The sequence below is a fragment of the Benincasa hispida genome, chromosome 10 (genome assembly GCF_027475165.1).
Source record: "Benincasa hispida cultivar pf3 chromosome 10, pf3_genome.v1.1, whole genome shotgun sequence".
Taxonomy (NCBI): domain Eukaryota; kingdom Viridiplantae; phylum Streptophyta; class Magnoliopsida; order Cucurbitales; family Cucurbitaceae; genus Benincasa; species Benincasa hispida.
Window position 1 is genome coordinate 46,704,026 of NC_143487.1, and position 12,430 is coordinate 46,716,455.

The following is a 12,430-nucleotide window of genomic DNA, read 5'->3' on the forward strand; positions in this document are numbered from 1 at the left end:
AGGATAGACACTGGAAGAGGAATTGTCCTCGTTATCTGAAAGAAAGGAAGGCCGCCAAGGCTAAGGCTAAGGCGAACAAAGGTAAATATGATTTACTTGTATTAGAAACTTGTTTAGTGGAGAATGATGATTCTGCCTGGATTATTGATTCGGGTGCCAATAATCATGTTTGTTCTTCTTTTCAGTGGATTAGATCCTGGCAGAAGCTGGAGACTGGTGAAATGACGATGTGAGTAGGCACCAAACATGTCATCTCAGCTGTGGCAGTGGGAGGAATCCAATTATCTTATAAGATAGATTTCTTGTTTTTAAAGATGTATTTGTAGTTCCTGAGTTGAAAAGGAACTTAATTTCTGTAAAGTGCCTGTTTCAATGTAAATATACTCTTAATTTCAATGTGGATAAAGTGTTTATTCATAGAGATAGAGTTGAGATTTGTACAACTAAACTGGAAAACAACTTATATGTGCTAGGACCGTTGGCCTTAAGTTTCCTCCATAACATAGAGATGTTTAAAACTGTCGTAACTCAATCTAAACATCAAAGAATTAAGAAAATACCCAAATTTGGCACCTTTGATTAGGGCACATCAATCTCAATAGGATTGAGAGGTTGGTGAAGAATGGCCTTCTAAGTGAGTTAGAAGAAATTTCTTTACCGGTGTGCGAATCTTGCCTTGAGGGTAAGATGACTAATAAACCTTTTACTGGAAAAGGTTATCGATCCAAAGAGCCTTTAGAGTTAGTACATTTTGACCTCTGTGGTCCTATGTATGTGCAAGCCAGGGGAGGCTATGAGTATTTTATCAGTTTTATTGATGATTACTCTAGGTATAGGTATGTTTATCTGATTCAATAGAAGTCTGAATCCTTTGAAAAGTTCAGAGAGTTCAAGGTTGAGGTTTAAAATGCATTGGATAGACGAATTAAAATACTTCGATCAGATCAAGGCGGAGAGTTTTTAGATTAGGGGTTCCAGGGCTATTTGATAGAACATGGAATCGTTTCCCAACTCTCAGTGTCGGGTACACCACAGCAGAATGGTGTAGCGGAGAGGAGAAATAGAACTTTGTTGGACATGGTTCGTTCAATGATGAGTTATGCTTTCTTATCGGACTCGTTTTGGGGTTTCGTAGTGGAGACTGCGGTGTACATACTCAACTGTGTTCCTTCCAAGATGTTGCGAGAACACCTCTGGAGTTGTGGAACGGGCGTAAAGCTGGTTTATGTCACTTCCACGTATGGGGTTGCCCAGCACAATTGCTTGAGGCTAATCCAAAGAAATTGGAACCACAGTCGAGGTTGTGCCTCTTTGTAGGCTACCCCAAAGGTACACGACGGGGTTACTTTTATGATCCGTCAGAAAATAGGGTGTTTGTTTCCACGAACGCTATTTTTCTAAAGGAGGATCATATTAGGGAGCACAGTCCACGTAGTAAAGTCGTGTTACGTAGCTTTCCAACGAAACTACTGAAACTTTTAAAAGAGTTGTTGAAGGCCCTACTTCATCAGCAAAAGTTGTTGATGATAGTTCATCTGGTAGGTCGGTTCCACCTCAAGAGTTGAGGGGCATGGATCTCACGGCATGAACATTTAGGGAGAAATGTGATGGAATCATTGACATATCAGATATATCTCTTCCTCCCACTGAGTATTCTATAACCAAGGGTTTTGTTTACTTAGAAAAAACACGGCTAAGAATTTTAACTAAGTGACTTTTTAGGTTTGCCCAAAAGTAACATTTACCTTGGATAGTTTAAACAACTTTTGATCATCGTCCATTAAACTCTTTAATGGAGTCTTTAACCAACTGTCGCATGTTTACAAAAAAATCTATCTAGTTCACCTTTCCAGGTAGGTTCGCAAGTAGGGGTGTTCCATTTCCGTCAGCTTAAATACCCCAGCCTAGACAGAACCCGCCTTAGACAAAAGGTCCCTTATAGATAGATTTATATACAATTTTAATCTTTTATGCCAATCAATTTAATCCTATTAAACCAATTTAAAAAGATTAAACTAGGTTGTTAATCCCATTAGAACCTTGAACTTAGGTCTATCTCAATTCAATTTTAAAACCCTTTTAAAACATGAGTTCACCTAAGTCTGCATGCAACTCTTTCTTATCGATTTTAGTTCTAATTTCTATTATAACGCTTATAACAGAAACAACCAAAATGAACCACAACGCAAAGCAAACACATACAAGGCATTCATAACGCTTACAAATTGGCCTAAGTGTCATGCTCCATGCATTGTTTATTCATTGCTACTTTTATATAACTCTTATACAAATAAGCAACGAACCAAGCAAAACATGCTTCCATTCACCCTTATACTATAACTCTTATAATATAAAGATGATGCATGAATATGCTTACTGCATACATAATATAACTCTTATATTTCATGATGCATGCGCATGTTTTTTTGTAATTTCATCATGACATATTATAACACTTATAATACATGATGCATGAATAATTGCACAACCTAAGGTGGGTTTCAAATCTATATGTCATACATTATGCCATATAAAATACATACATCTCATGTATATAAAACAAAAAGTTGATGAACCGGGATAATTAGCCTTAAATCCTTAAAACCAAAAGCTAACTATTACAAAAGCAAAGAGTCACCGGTTCAAACAGGCGAACTAGGTCTTGAACCGTCCGAGCGAAGGAACGTGTCTTCACTGATCATATAGCAAAAATCATGCGATCGTCTACAAGAAAGAGTAAACAATTTACTCAATCGTTTACCAACGCTTCCAGAGCTAAATGATCGTTTAGCAACGATCGTGTACCTTTTACTATGTGATGAAGCATGAGGTACGCAATCGTGCAGCGCGCAACGCATAACGCAAACCTTAAACGATCGTCTAAACGACAACGATGCAGTGAAGCACAATCATTTAAAGGATCGCTGAGCGAGCGCCTAAGTATCATATACTGCGTGATCGTGTGGTCAATAACGATGCGATGAGGCATGCTAACTACACGATCATTTAGTGCGTGCGTCTTTTATTACACGATGAGCATCATATGCTCCACTCGATCGTTTACCTCCAGCGTCCACGCGATCGGGCAATCAATGCTACGCGATAGAGAAAACATTTTACCCTAGCTAAACAATCATGTAGTAAATACTACATGATTGCATAGAAAAATCTACACGATCGTTTAGCCAAATCCCAACGATCATTTACCTGAGGCTACACGATACAACCAACTCTTAGTCTTCTTCTTTGCTAAGAACCGTATCTTTATGCTTTAAAACTTCATCACGAACGACTCGACAAACTCAAATACTTTGAATTACAAACTCGATTTCTTCTTAAGTATGCCCAAAAACACAGGAGGCCTTACAAATTAACACTTTGTAATTTAAAAGAAAGCTTTTAAACAGAGGCAATTAACCCGTAAACATTCATCAACGCCATCCACAAACGCATTTAACACTTAAACGCAAATGCAGAAAACCCACCACGACTGTAAAAGAAGTTCAAAACATAAATGAAATTTGGAATATCAGAACAACCTGACTTTGATACCAATTGAAGGAAATCAGACATGAGGATTTCCATGAGCAACGGAATGATCATTCCAAATTCCATTCGAAATTGAACATACATAATTACAGTCAAGAAACGGAAACTAACCGATCATGCACAATACGAAATTATAGCATGCTTGATAATAAGATCAAGGGAAAGATCATACATATTTTTGAAGACTCATCTTCAAACTCCCTCGATCACGTTGCTCATTCATTCTTCAAGACAGCAACACATGAATGCTCGAACACAGTGACTGCAACAGCACGATCAACGACAAACTCGAACTCAACGATCTTCAAGATTACGAACCCAACGAATAGCCTCTAAATATCTCGAACTAAGTCGAGTTGAGTAAGACACCACCACAATTGCTACCTTGGTATTCTCGGTGTGAGAATCCAGAAGTGTGGGCTCTGTGTGGACTTGGTTAGAGGAAGAGACCGGAGGAGTAACAATTGTGTAAACGATTGAGCATGTGGGAGATGATAAGAGACTATCGTATAGACGAATGCCCAATCGTTTAGAAGACGGCAAGCTATCGTATAGCAAAAGCCCCGCGATCATTTAGAAGACTACCAATTAAGTGAACTATCGTGTAGTGTCACTCCATGATCATTTAGTTTTTCTTTAACTATCGTTTATTGAATCCTATTCACTTAACAGCAAACTGTGAGTCTATTCGAGAATGGAAACTCTACTAAATTTTAGGAAAACATTTTTTCTTTTTATCTCACGGTTACAATAAAACTATCAATAACCTCCTACTCAATTGGTTATTAGAGAAAAAGATATAATCATCCAATAATTAATATTATTCTAAATATATATGATAACAAACTTACCATATTATATTTATAACCTATAGTTTTAATATTTCATCTCCTGAAACATAAAAACCATAGTTCTTTTTCTATTTCATGGTACTTAATGTAAATCTCATTTACATTAATCCTCCACTTGATGTATCTCATACATCACACCGATCATATCATAGATAATCGAATTTTCCCTTGTTTATTTGAACATTTCAAATCAACATCAAGAACTGATTCTCAACTTGAATCCATTGAGCTACCAAGGGGACCTTATAGACATGTAGCTTGAAGCTCCAACGGTATGTGAATAACTGACTAAACTCTTTAGTCACTGGATCCACCATCTATCAACTGCCAGGACTCCACTAAAGACCGACAGTTGCACTTTCCTTACTACAAGTATATTTTGTGTCTATATTAACCAATCAACAGTGCGATAACCCTTCACAAATTGCTCGTAAGTACAGTTGGGCCAATAACCGTTATGCTCTTGTAGTTACATCTAACTTTTTAAGTACCACTGATTCCTCTAATGAACATAAGTCATAGTCCTACTATGACTGAGTTCTCTCTTCCAAAGAGAAGTTGTGGCCACTATGTTCAAGACCCAGAATCAGCCCTTAAGGAAGCAATCTATCTACTTGCCTCTGCTTGGGGAAGGAGTGAATTTCATCTTGTGTAATTGAGTTCCCAGATCCCAGAGCAGACAAATCTCCAAATGACCGCCCTCAAAAGCAGAAGTTCCCAAAACACTCAGGATTGAGGTCATGTCATCTATGGTCGTTTAGGTGAGATGTAACTCTCACGTATCAACGGCGTTATATAAAGAGACAAATCATCTCGTGGTCTGGCCTTACACAAACTCTTTGTATAGGAAACCCCTGCTCGCATGTCTCCACATGAATGGTCAGGAACTACCATCTGTAGTAGTTCACAAAAATTGTAAACCTCTACAAAGCGGGTTGTACCCATAGTGTCACTAGGATCAGGTATCCCTCCTTAATCCTTATACTACAGACCTTTTTAGGTTATCACTTAAGGCATGATCCACTTGTATATCTCATATACATGCTTAAGTTTACATACAATAACCATGGAGCTTTGTTTATTAGATATAAGTAACTGCCAAATAAAATAACTCTTATTTTATTCATAACAATATGTACAGTGTACAAACTACGAGACTCCAGGAGAATTAGGACACCAATCCCAACAATATGTAGATGATATCCTACTCATTAGGAATGATGTATGTCCACGGACTAATATTAAGGAATGGCTAGCTACTTAATTCCAAATGAAAGATTTGGGTGAAGCATAGTTTGTTCTAAGGTTTCAAATCATTAGGGACCGTAAGAACAAAAAACTGGCATTGTCTCGAGTATCGTATATCAACAAAATGCTTGTCAGGTATTCAATGCAAAATTTTAAGAAAGATTTATTATCTTTTATGCAGGGAATTATCTTATCTAAGGAACAATGTCCTAAGACACCTCAAGAGGTTGAGAAGATGAGACGGATTCCCTATGCATCTGCAGTGGGTAGCCTTATGTATGCCATGTTGTATACTAGGTCAGATATTTGCTATGCAATAGAAATAGTCAGTAGATATTAATGCAATCTAGGATTTGATCACTAGACAATAGTTAAAACTATTCTCAAGTATCTTAGGAGAATGAGAACTATATGTTTGTGTATGGTGCTAAGGATTTGATCCTTACAAGATACACTGACTCTGATTTTCAGATTGATAAGGATTCCAGGAAATCCATATCAAGATATGTGTTTAGTCTTAACAGAGGGGCTATAGTATGGTGTAGCATCGAGCAAGATTATATTACCGGCTCTACCATGGAGGCAGGGTATGTAGCTGCTTGTAAAGCTTCTAAAGAAGTTGTCTGGCTTAGAAAGTTTTTGATAGATTTGGATGTTATTCCAAATATGACACTGCTGATCACTCTTTATTATGATAATAATGGTACTGTGGCAAATTAGGAGCCTCAAAGCCACTGAAACGCACATAAAATGTTCATTATTTGCCTTAAATTTAGGATGGTCTTTAATGTATTTTTATCAGAATTTACATGTTTACTAATGATTTCCAGAATTTATGATCTAGAAGTAAATTATACTTAAAATGAGCCAAAAGGACCAAATTAGGCTTAAAGGAGCTAAAACCGAGCAATGTACCAAAGAGGGTGAAGAGATGAGAGGAAAAATGCCAAAGAAAACAAAGGGCAAAGTAGCATAAGGCTAGCGTTGCGACGTTGCCCCATTACGCTACAAGGCAGTAACTATGTTAATTGAAGCATAGCAATGTTGGGTGTAGCATTACAATGGTATGACACATGACATAAATTGATCTCGCGCGTTTGATGGAGAGTAACAATGGAGTAGCGATGCTAAACGCATTACGTTTGAAGGCAGTAACTGCGCTTGAAAAGGCAATGTCGCTACGCTACAAGTACCATAGCATTACGTTGCAGGAAAATCAAACCAATGTCATTATGTTGTGGTTGAGCATTGCGACGCTTACTTTTCATATTTGAAAAATCTACGAATTTTGGCAAGGATTTTATTCCCAATTTCTCATCCTCTATGTATTTTAGATGTCTCCAAATACAAGGGCCACGAAAAGAAGGACATTCTGACCTAATTTTTAGATCTAAAGTAGTGAGATCTTACCAAAGAATAGAGTATGAAGAGTTATTATGGAGACTGTTCAACTTTTTGACATGCTAACAAAGAGAAGAGTGACAATGGCTACCAAAGGAGAAGCATTCCGGACAGGATTTTCTCTGGTTCTTTATTTTTCTCTACTTGGATGTTTCCAATTTTGTATGCAAATATGTTTATAAGAATCATGAATGGCTACACTCTTTGTTTTAGGGTTTTGTTGGATTTACATATGGATCTGGATTAATGCTTAGGAATTCTACGGAATTGCATAACTTTTTATCTTTTAATGTTATTGTTCTTAATTTATATTGATTGTCCATCTATGGATTTTAGATTAAATGTTCAATTCGGTAGGTTGCATGTTTAATCGGACTTATAACATTGAATTGATATTAATCTATCACGTATGTAGTTAGGAAGATAGTAAAAGTTGATGATGATAATGTTTAATGCCATGGGTCTTAATTTGATATCACGATGTTAGTTATCATTTAGGGTTGCATGAAAAATATTTGTTTTTGAAAGATAATAATTCGAAATTTAGTTTCTAGACTTAGATCAATGGTTTTGCTTAATTCCACGATTAACCTAAGTATTGTTCAATGAAGTTTGTAATAAAATCGACACCTCAGGACACTATTTTATTCTGAAATTACATTTGTTTGTCTTGTTATTTTATTTTATAGCAATTAAATAAAAAAATCATTCAAATTGACTTTCCAATTCCCTAGCTGAAATCGACACTATTCTAAATAGATAAGTAGTAATTGTTCATTTAATCCCTGAGGACGATATTTGACCTCTTAAATCGTTTTAATATACTATAACTTAACCACGTACACTTACATGTTTTGCACATCAAGTTTTTGGCGCTATTGTCGGGGATCAAAGTAGCAGTTTTTGCTCACTATTCAAGAATTGGAGAAATCTTATATTAGGGCTTATTTTTGTGCTAACCTTGTTGGAATTTTCTTTTAACCTTGTTGGAATTTTCTTTGTGCACCTCATGATAAGGACACACCTTTTTTGTCTCTTGATCCTAAGATTGAACGTACCTTGAGACGGAACGTTAGAGACAAGCAAAAAGTAGGAGAAGAGATGGTCGGAGAAGCGGAGAAGACTATTAAGGATTATTTCCAACCACCCTTACTCGTGAATGCACCTAAAAATGCAAACAACTTTGAGTTTAAATCGAGGATGATTCAAATGGCGAGGGACATTGCTTTTATAGCACATCCTACTGAAGATCCTCACAAGCATCTGAGATCATTCCTTGAAATTTATGGGATGGTAAAAATAAATGGAGTTTCTAACAATGCCCTTTGCAAGATCAAGCTAAGGATTGGCTTGAAACAATTCCACTAGAGAGCATTGGAACATGGGATGAACTAGCTTAAGTCTTTTTGAACAAGTACTTTCCTCCCACCAAATCCTCTAGATTGAGATATGAGATTGTAGCTTTCTCTCAACAACCCAATAAACATCTGTATGAATGTTGGGAAAGATATAAGGACCTATTGAGGAGATGCCCACAGCATGGATATCCCAATTGGTTGCAAATTCAATTCTTCTACAATGGGTTGAATGGTAATACTAAGTCCATTCTAGATGCTACTACTAGGGGATCGATCTTCAGAAAAACCACTATTGAGGCTTATACTATCTTAGAGTACATGGCCACTACAAGTTATAATTGGTCAAGTAACAGAGATTCCACCACCAAAATTGTCGAAGTGTATGGTGTTGATGAGGTAAGTGCCTTTAAGGCTCAGTTGACCACAATTACTAATATTTTGTCTAAATTGGTTTCATCAGGAAAATCATTAAATTCACCATCAATAGCTTCTCAACCAGCCATGGCAGTTGAATCTTAACAAGTTTTGGGAACACAAAAGAGTCGGACGACCAACTATGTTGACAGAGGACATATTAGAGGCCACTGATAAATTCCTACTCACTATCATCCTAGTTTAATAAATCATGAGAATTTTTCCTATGCTAACGATAAGAATGTTTTGTAGGCACCCCCTGGTTTCTCTGGTGTAGGTCCATCAAATGTAGAGAAAAAACTTCTCCAGAGGAAGTAATGTTCAAATTTATGAAAGAGTCTAGAGAAAGAACCACGACTTTGGAGAATATAGTTCAAGATCATGGGAAGGCAATTCCAGCATAAAAATGCATCTTAGTCCAATGCAAAAAGGTAAACTCCCTAGTTGTCCTAAGAAGAATCCAAAAGATGAATGTAAAGCCTTAAAATTGAGGAGTGGAAAAAAGCTGGCCACTCGTTTGAGAGATGACGATGATGATGAGCCACTTGAATAAGAAGTGGAAGAACTCAATGATGAACTTAGCGAAATACAAGAACCTAAGGAAGTTGTTAATGAAGAGCAACCAAAGGAAAAGGTAAGTGAACAAGAATCATCTTTAGGTGAGTCTTCTACTTCTATACCTTTTATGACTAATAATATTCCTTTGTTGGATTTTATGTCCTAAAACTCGTAGTTTGTAAATTAATAAACATATTCTGTTTTGTTTTTCAATAAAATTGTTATTGAAATTGTGATCTTGAATCCAATAAACTAAGGTCCTGAGGCCATTTAATGTAGTTTGAACTTTATGTAGTGACATAAATGTGGATCAAATTCAAATATATAGCCAAAATAGTCTATAGTATATGAATAAGGTTGGGCGCCTTGTTCTGGGGACATTATGGATACGGCCTACTTTGTAGTTAGTACAACCGATGAGATTCTAAATCATTCATGTGGAGACATGAAAGTGGGGGCATCCTATGTAAAGAATTTGCATAAGACTGAACCATGAAATAGTCACTATTTACGTTCTAAATGTCGTTTTATAACTGACTATTTCGTTAATTGATGACCTAGGTAACTTAATCTTAATCCTAAGCTAACTATGAATTCCTGTTCACTCGGAATTATCCTTAGATCTGCATAGGTGAGGGCAGCTCATTATCGCTGGCCCAATAAGCCTCCCATTTCAGGGGTAAGATCGGGTGGATAGCTGGAAACATAGGGTGCAAGACGGAATTCACTCCTACCCGTTATAGGGATAGTAGATAGGTTGTTCCCTTTAGTACTGAATCCATGTCTTGAACAAAGGGCCCCACCCTTTCCTTGGCCCGATAGGGATTCAGTTTATAGGTGGGACCTTAAACCAATTATTCATTAGAGGATCAGTGGAACTTAAGGAATAAGATGTAGTCTCAGGGGTAAAACGGTTTTTATGACCTAATCGAGATTAAGAACAACCTATGAAGAATTAGCTTACTAATCATGGTTATATCAAATGGACACAAATATATCTATAGTGAGGGGAGTGCAACTACGGGACTATAGTGGACTGACCCGTTAGTTAACGAATGTAGATTAGCTCTATCTAAAGAGTTTATCCAGCTAATCTCGGATCATTGGTGCCCACGATCTATAGGTCCATTAGGTTCCCCTACTAGCTCATATGGAATAAACTTAGAATAGTATGATAGAATAATTCGAATTGTTTGAATTAGGTGAAGAGAGAGAAACCGAAAAGTATATATGATATAGTGGTCGTGTTTTCAGTTTAGAGATACAGCTTTAATATTTAAATGTGATTTAAATATCAAGAATATGAATACATTCATATTCGGAAGCTCGAACATAATGGAAATGGTCAAAGATGTAAAAAGTCAAAGAGTTGACTTTTGGCTTTGAAAAGTCAAACTTTGACCGACCTTATATTCAAATGTGATTTGAATTTCGAATGCGGATTCATGCTTGGGAGGTCAAAATTAGTCAACATGGAAAAATTCATTAAAAAAAATCAAAATGTTGACTTTTCGGTCAAAGTTTGACTTTGACAAAATGACTATTTTGCCTTTTTGACTAAAGTTAGTGGGAAAATCCAAACTTTTGTTAGATAATTCCACTAACAAAATAGTGGGCTAGGTGTTGGCTTATAGTGGAGACATTAAGCCCACTTAGATGGTGGATTCTAGGTGTTGGGTTTTTATGAATTGATTTCATTCAATTTTTGCATGGCCTTTTTCTATAAATATGAGCTTTGAATTTGGATTAAAAACTTTTGCCCATTTTTACAAAAACTAGTTTTTTAAAATTTGGGCTGGAAAAATCACATTTTTGGAGAAAATTTTTCAACCCAAACCCAACCCAAAATTCCATTTCTTTTTCCATCTCTTTCTCTCTCTCGGGTTCTTCATTCATCGGGTCCCACAACCCGGTTCTAACTCCAGAGGATAGTAGGTCAACTCTAATGATGGTCCGAAAGAGTTCGAGTCGAGATTCAGCAAGGAAAAGCGTTTTTCGGGAGCTTCAAAAGTTGTATGCTATCCATTTTAATTTATTGTTTTTCCTTCAATTGCATGCTTTTTTCCTTTAAATTAAAAGCAATTAGAGTGTAATTAGATCCTTGTTCCGCTGCGTATGTCTCTTGTTCCATCATGTGGTATCAGAGCATGCTTTAATTACGCTTAATTGCTTTTGGTGGGTAGTTTTTCCTTTTCTATTCAAATGTTGAATGAAATGTGCACAAAAATGGGTTTATTATGATTTTGGCATTGTTTTTCTTTAAATTTCTTGTGGAATTTTGTAATTGTTCACATGTTTATGAGCATTAATGTGTGAAAAAGGGTCTATAAATTTTTTGGAGTCATTAGATGTAACATCCACACCTTTTTATTTATTTATTAATAATGTAAAACTTTTCCTTTGTCCTTAGTTGAAGGGCATGTTTGGAATTTTGAATTTAAAGTATAAATGTGAGGATTTAAGTGTTGTTATGGAAATTATTCAAAAATTATTCAATTTGAAAAGTTATGGCAGGAATTAATTATTTTTGGAAAAAAGAAAGGAATTAAATAGTATAAAGTGGGTTAAGGAAAGGATTTAATTAGAGTTATACTATTTTCCTTTTATTATTATTGTTGTTGTTGTTGTTGTTGTTGTTATTATTTTTATTATTATCATTATCATTATTATTATTATTATTAGTATTTTTTAAAAAAATAAAAAGGACCCCCCTTCACGCCTTCTCCCTCATGCGAGCCCCCCCCCCTCCATTTTTTGCTTCCACGCCGCCTTACTGCGCCACGCCTCTCAGCCGTCCAATCGCCACCGTCCAATCTCCACCGCCGCTCGGCGTGTAAGCTTCTACCTAGTCGACTTCTTCGTCGCACGTCCGCCGCTCTCAGCCCGACCATATTCGAGTCGCCGACGTCCTCCTCCGCCCAGATCCAAGCCGAGTCTCTCCTCCACCACCCACCGAGTCGCTGTCGGCTGCTTCCAGCGCCGCCATCCCTGTTCGTCGCCAGGACCCGCTTACACCACTAGACTTGTGTTTTGAGTAAGCGATTGATTATT